Genomic DNA, 7,758 nt, shown 5'->3' on the forward strand with positions numbered 1-7,758 from the left:
ACACAACTAGCAAATTTTTGTGGGCACTTCGCATTCGTCTCAATATCTGAACCCAAGAAAGTTGATGAAGCCTTCATGGAACCTGAATGGATTCAAGCTATGCAAGAAGAGCTTCATCAGTTTGAGTTGAACAATGTATGGGAACTGGTTAAGCGTCCTGATCCTAGTAAACACAATATCATAGGCACTAAATGGATATATTGCAACAAGCAAGATGAGCATGGTCAAGTTGTCAGAAACAAGGCTCGTCTAGTTGCTCAAGGATACACTCAAGTTGAAGGAATTGACTTCGATGAAACATTTGCTCCTGTGGCTAGGCTTGAAGCTATACGCATACTGCTGGCCTATGCAAATCATCATAACATTCTTCTGTATCAAATGGATGTGAAGAGTGCTTTTCTCAATGGCAAGATTGAAGAAGAAGTGTATGTTGCACAACCACCTTGCTTTGAAGATCCAAAACATCCTGACATGGTTTACAAGCTCAACAAGGCACTGTATGGCCTCAAACAAGCCCCTCGTGCTTGGTATGACACACTCAAGGACTTCCTAAAGAGCAAAGGCTTCAAACATGGTTCCCTAGATCCCACACTCTTTACGAAGACATATGATGGTGAACTGTTTGTGTGCCAAATATATGTGGATGACATTATCTTCGGCTGCACTAATCAGAAATACAGTGATGAGTTTGGATACACGATGCAAGAGCAATATCAGATGTCCATGATGGGTGAGTTGAAGTTCTTCCTTGGTCTTCAAATACGACAGCAATGCAACAACATCTTCATATCTTAAGAGAAATACCTCAAAGATTGCCTGAAGAAGTTTGGAATGCAAGACTGCAAAGGTTATACGACACCAATGCCTACCAAGAGTCATCTAGATTCTGACGCCAATGGTAAAGAGTTCGATCAAAAGGTATATCGCTCCATGATTGGTTCTTTGCTTTACTTATGTGCATCTAGGCCAGATATCATGCTTAGTGTTTGCATGTGTGCCCGATTCCAAGCGGCACCAAAGGAATCACATCACTTAGCTGTGAAGCGAATTCTTTGATATTTGGCTTACACCCCAACACTAGGATTATGGTATCCAAAGGGCTCAGAGTTTGATCTAGTTGGATTCTCAGATGCTGATTATGCTGGTGACAAGGTGGATTGCAAGTCTACATCAGGCACATGTCACTTTCTAGGACGATCACTTGTGTTTTGGTCTTCAAAGAAGCAGAACTGTGTATCTCTCTCCACTGTTGAATCTGAATACATTGCTGCTGGATCTTGCTGTGCTCAACTTCTATGGATGAAGCAAACACTCAAAGACTATGGCATTCATCTGAAGCAAGTGCCACTCTACTGCGACAATGAAAGCGCCATCAAGATTGCCAACAACCCAGTTCAGCACTCGAAGACAAAGCACATTCAGATTCGTCATCACTTTCTCAGAGATCATGTCATGAAGGAAGATATTGATATCATTCACGTCAACACTGAAGAGCAGCTGGCAGATATCTTCACAGAGCCCTTGGATGTGAAAAGGTTTTGCAAGTTGCGGTGTGAGCTAAATATCTTGGAATCCTCAAATGTCCTGTGATCATGCACACATCCTAACACTTATGCATGTTGATGACTTAGATGTGCAAACACATGAGGTAATGTATGTCTTCAACTAATGAAGACTTACACTCTAAGTGTGAATACATTAACGCGGAATTTGACTTCGGAGCGCCACGATAATTGTGCGCCGTGTCTGGGTCTAATATTTCCTATACGGTGGGTAACGCCACCACCAAACTTTTGTTTGGAATACTGTCTGTTGGTGTTGCATTTGCAAAGTCTTCGCATTTGGTTTGTCTTCATTGTTAACATGGCTTCATGTTTATCTTCAATATACTGATTTGGTTTCTGTCCTCTACATCATTCACTTATAGCTATGTCTTCTAGTTGAATCTTTTGAACTAAGTGAATGTGATCGGACCCTGACCTTTCTATGCTCCCGTCTTAAGTCTATCTATCCAAATCATATGCATTCTATTGAAACTGTCGAATGTCTTCGCTGCGTCCTTGTCAGCAGAAGATACAAAGACAAACATTAAATCTGTTTTAAATGCTCAATCCTTTTTGCCTGAAACCCGGAGAAGCGGGAACGACCACCCGACAATCCAGGCATGCGTGGGAACATGGAACAACCTCCAATGTGTTGCATGATCGCCACATGTCCTTCAGATGTGAACCGCCAGGGGCACCTGCGTAATAACGCTATGCCGTCTTTGTCCCTATAAATACACGCCTCACCCCAGTCATTATCTCCTCTTCCACTTCTCTCTCTCTCTCTCTCTCTCGCACAAACCCTAGCGCCACCGCTAGCCCTCAACGACGCTGGTGATGAAGCGCTTAGCTGCCGTGACCTCACCGATGCCGTCATCACGCCGGCCACGGACATCGTCTTCTCCGCCGTCGCCGTAGGTGTCCTCCGTCGCCAAGTTAGGGCACGGAAGATCGAACTGCTCGGCCTCATCTTCTATCTGTCTAGCAGTTCCTCGAGTGGTAAATAAAAACTCCTTTTACAGTCTTTTTGATCCGATAGATTCATCCTTTTCAACCACAAGCGGTTTCTGTTCCTACAAAGTTGGATCTATCTCGTTCTGCATCTCATAGCATGCCTAGTATGTTCACTTATGCTTCACAAAGTAGTTAGATTCCTCACTTGTACTTATTCATGAATACGTACAAATCTGGAACTAACTCTCTACATATGAGTGAATGTCTTTGCACTATGAGGTCAATGTCTTCTAAAACTGGATTTATCTTCAAAATCTTCTGAGAATGCATATGACCTCTTCCCCTTCCCTCGCATCTCTGATGTTGTCACAGGTACATGTCCATGGGAGAATCCCTTGGTTCTCATAGTCCGCATTCATTTGTAGAGTTCTTACAACATCACATAAATTCTCCTGAAGCCAGTTCCTGTCTGACCAGTAGACGGAAGACTTTGACAGTGTTGAAGCCTTTCAGTCTAAACTTCATGGCAATAGAAAAATCAGTCAGGAAGGGCGGCAGACAGCGTCGTGGAAACACTGCTAAGGACCTGCCACCGGACCTCTATGAGTTATACAAGTCAGATCCAGAAGAGACCTATGGAGAACGCAAGAACCGAATCCAATGGATTCGAAGACATTGGGCAGAGGAATGGTTCAAGTACAGATTCGTCACCAATGAATATGCTGAGGAGAATGCCATAAAGGGCCCCTGGGGAGATATAATATACAAAGGTCTTCAGCCCAAGTCGAAGTCCGAAGCTATTGCTCAGGGCTTCTACCCCTGCATGATTCGTGGACCTCAGCCTGCTAATGCCGACCCATCCTCTCTGTTATGGTGTCGTGAAGATAATCTCTTCAAGCGCAACTTTCAGTTTCCAAAGAACTCAGCCAAGGAAAACAAGAAGTCTCTGGGATTAGACTTCAACCCAGGCCCCTCTACACCACGTGCCGACGGCACATGCAGAGCTGAACCCAATCTTGTTGGGCCCTTCTACAACTTAGAAGGTCTCATCACTCATATAATGGTTCAAGGGGCAGACGTGGATCAACCTGCAGATGATGCTGATTCTGATGAAGCACCTGCACCACTGAAGCCTGTGAAGCAAAAGAAACCAAAGGCTTCAAAAAAACCCTCTGCACCAAAAGTCTTACGGGCGAAGCCTCTGGCCACTGCACCTCCTGAAGCCAATGTGCAGTCTGAAGATCTCTCACGCATCTCCAAGTCTGACAAGTTGAAAAAGCCCATGCAACCCACTGGTCAAGCACTGACCCCTGCTGCTGTTTTGAGAAATGATAATGACGCCATTGATCTGTCCAGCGACGACGATCTTGGCGATGACGCTCTTGAGCAATTGATAAAGAGCAAGCAAGAGGTGGAAATCTTCAATGATCTTCCCCTCTTTGATGTGGAAATCTTGTAAAAGTTTATTGATGAGTGGTTTGACAACCCAGATCTCAGTTTTGATGATCTTCAGCTCCCAATTGGCCTCAACGTCTCCTTCCACGGAGCCATTGCTCCTGAGCTGGCTCTAGCACAGAAGATTGTTGAGCTGAAGCACAAAATTGACTATGAAAATTCTCAGTTCAAGAAGCACATGGCCAAGCTTAATGTTGAAGACATTCAAAACTTCAAGGTCATGATGCATGAGCTCAAGGAAGCATTCCACAAGAAACGAGAAGAAGCAAAAGGTTCTCGTGACCGCATGAAGAATCTTGCTGCCAAATGTGTTCAAGGCTATAATGAAGCTGAAAAGCGCAAGGCTTTGGGGCGACCAGGCATCGACCCCAGAATGGATGCCAAGAAGAAGAAGAAGCCAGCTGTAGCCGAACCAGAAGCATCAAGGCAGGAAGAACCTCACATTGTCTTCCCGGCCAGTGTGACAGGCTCAAAGCCTAAGGTCCCCACATTGGCTTCAGAGTTCAGGAAAACTAGAGCAGCTGAAGCCGAAGCCAAAAAGCGCAAGACCAAAGCCACCACTGATGATGCTCCCCCAACCAAGAAAAAAAAACAAAGAAGAGAGACCGGGCTGCTTCCATAGAGCCCCTTGTTGTCGAGCCAATTTCTGTTGCTCGTCCTTCCTCTACACATCGAGAACGTCGTTTGGTAGTTCATGAGCCTGCTTCCACAGAGGCTCATGAAGCTGAAGAGAATCCAACTGTTGACCCCACCACAGCTGAAGACATTGGTCCTCACAACAATGTTGAAGATGATGAAGTCCTTCCTCAGATCGATCACAACTTGGTATCATCGCCTGTTCTCACAAACAACGAACTCATCAGCATTGGTCGTCCATTGACGCCAATTGCTCAGGATGACTCATGAAGGAAATATGCCCTAGAGGCAATAATAAAGTTATTATTTATTTCCTTATTTCATGATAAATGTTTATTATTCATGCTAGAATTGTATTAACCAGAAACATAATACATGTGTGAATACATAGACAAACAGAGTGTCACTAGTATGCCTCTACTTGACTAGCTCGTTGATCAAAGATGGTTAAGTTTCCTAACCATAGACATGAGTTGTCATTTGATTAACGGGATCACATCATTAGGCGAATGATGTGATTGACTTGACCCATTCCGTTAGCTTAGCACTTGATCATTTAGTTTGTTGCTATTGCTTTCTTCATGGCTTATACATGTTCCTATGACTATGAGATTATGCAACTCCCGTTTACCAAAGGAACACTTTGTGTGTCACCAAACGTCACAACGTAACTGGGTGATTATAAAGGTGCTCTACAGGTGTCTCCAAAGGTACTTGTTGGGTTGGCGTATTTCGAGATTAGGATTTGTCACTCCGATTGTCGGAGAGGTATCTCTGGGCCCACTCGGTAATGCACATCACTATAAGCCTTGCAAGCATTGCAACTAATGAGTTAGTTGCGGGATGATGTATTACGGAACGAGTAAAGAGACTTGCCGGTAACGAGATTGAACTAGGTATTGAGATACCGACGATCGGATCTCGGGCAAGTAACATACCGATGACAAAGGGAACAACGTATGTTGTTATGCGGTCTGACCGATAAAGATCTTCGTAGAATATGTAGGAGCCAATATGGGCATCCAGGTCCCGCTATTGGTTATTGACCAGAGAGGTGTCTCGGTCATGTCTACATAGTTCTCGAACCCGTAGGGTCCGCACGCTTAACGTTCGTTGATGATATACTACTATATGAGTTATGTATGTTGATGACCAAATGTTGTTCAGAGTCCGAGATGAGATCACGGACATGACGAGGAACTCCGGAATGGTCCGGAGATAAAGTTTGATATATGGGATAGTAGTGTTTGATCTCCGAAAGGGTTCCAGAATTCACCAGAAGGGGTTCCGGATGTTTCCCGAAATGTTTGGGCACGAGAACACTTTATCTGGGCCAAAGGGGAAAGCCCACGAGGCTTTTGGAAAGTGCAAAAGGAAGTTATGCGGAGACCAGAGGCTAGACGCCAGGAACCCTGGCGTCTAGGGGGTAGACGCCGGGAACCCTGGCGTCTAGGGGGTAGACGCCGGGAACCCTGGTGTCTAGCCCTGGAGTCCGAGAAGGACTCTTGCCTTTCGGGTGAAACCGACTTTGAGGAGGCTTTTACTCCAAGTTTCGACCCCAGGGCTCAACATATAAATAGAGGGGTAGGGCTAGCACCAAATACACATCAAGAAACACCAAGCCGTATGCCGGCAACCCCATCCCCTCTAGTTTATCCTCCGTCATAGTTTTCGTAGTGCTTAGGCGAAGCCCTGCGGAGATTGTTCTTCACCAACACCGTCACCACGCCGTCGTGCTGCCGGAACTCATCTACTACTTCGCCCCTCTTGCTGGATCGAGAAGGCGAGGACGTCACCGAGCCGAACGTGTGCAGAACTCGGAGGTGCCATGCTTTCGGTACTTGGATCGGTCGGACGTGAAGACGTAAGACTACATCAACCGCGTTGATATAACGCTTCCGTGAACGGTCTACGAGGGTACATAGACAACACTCTCCCCTCTCATTGCTATGCATCACCATGATCTTGCGTGTGCGTAGGAATTTTTTTGAAATTACTACATTCACCAACAGTGGCATCCGAGCCTAGGTTTTATGCGTTGATGTTGTGCATGATTAGAACACAAGTGAGTTGTGGGTGATATAAGTCATACTGCTTACCAGCATGTCATACTTTGGTTCGGCGGTATTGTTGGATGAAGCGGCCCGGACCGACATTACGCGTACGCTTACGCGAGACTGGTTCTACCGACGTGCTTTGCACACAGGTGGCTGGCGGGTGTCAGTTTTTCCAACTTTAGTTGAACCAAGTGTGGCTGCGCCCGGTCCTTGGCGAAGGTTAAAACAGCACCAACTTGACAAACTATCGTTGTGGTTTTGATGCGTAGGTAAGAACGGTTCTTTCTTAAGCCCGTAGCAGCCACGTAAAACTTGCAACAACAAAGTAGAGGACGTCTAACTTGTTTTTGCAGGGCATGTTGTGATGTGATATGGTCAAGACATGATGCTAAATTTTATTGTATGAGATGATCATGTTTTGTAACCGAGTTATCGGCAACTGGCAGGAGCCATATGGTTGTCGCTTTATTGTATGCAATGTAATTGCGCTGTAATGCTTTACTTTATCACTAAGCGGTAGTGATAGTCGTGGAAGCATAAGATTGGCGAGACAACAACGATGCTACGATGGAGATCAATGTGTCGCGCCGGTGATGATGGTGATCATGACGGTGCTTCGGAGATGGAGATCACAAGCACAAGATGATGATGGCCATATCATATCACTTATATTGATTGCATGTGATGTTTATCTTTTATGCATCTTATCTTGCTTTGATTGACGGTAGCATTATAAGATGATCTCTCACTAAATTTCAAGATAAAAGTGTTCTCCCTGAGTATGCACCGTTGCCAAAGTTCGTCGTGCCCAGACACCACGTGATGATCGGATGTGATAAGCTCTACGTCCATCTACAACGGGTGCAAGCCAGTTTTTGCACACGTAGAATACTCAGGTTAAAACTTGACGAGCCTAGCATATGCAGATATGGCCTCGGAACACTGGGACCGAAAGGTCGAGCGTGAATCATATAGTAGATATGATCAACATATTGATGTTCACCATTGAAAGCTACTCCATTTCACGTGATGATCGGTTATGGTTTAGTTGATTTGGATCACGTGATCACTTAGAAGATTACAGGGATGTCTTTCTAAGTGGGAGTTCTTAA

This window comes from Triticum dicoccoides, chromosome 4A, assembly GCF_002162155.2.
Source record: "Triticum dicoccoides isolate Atlit2015 ecotype Zavitan chromosome 4A, WEW_v2.0, whole genome shotgun sequence".
NCBI classification, from domain to species: Eukaryota; Viridiplantae; Streptophyta; class Magnoliopsida; order Poales; family Poaceae; genus Triticum; species Triticum dicoccoides.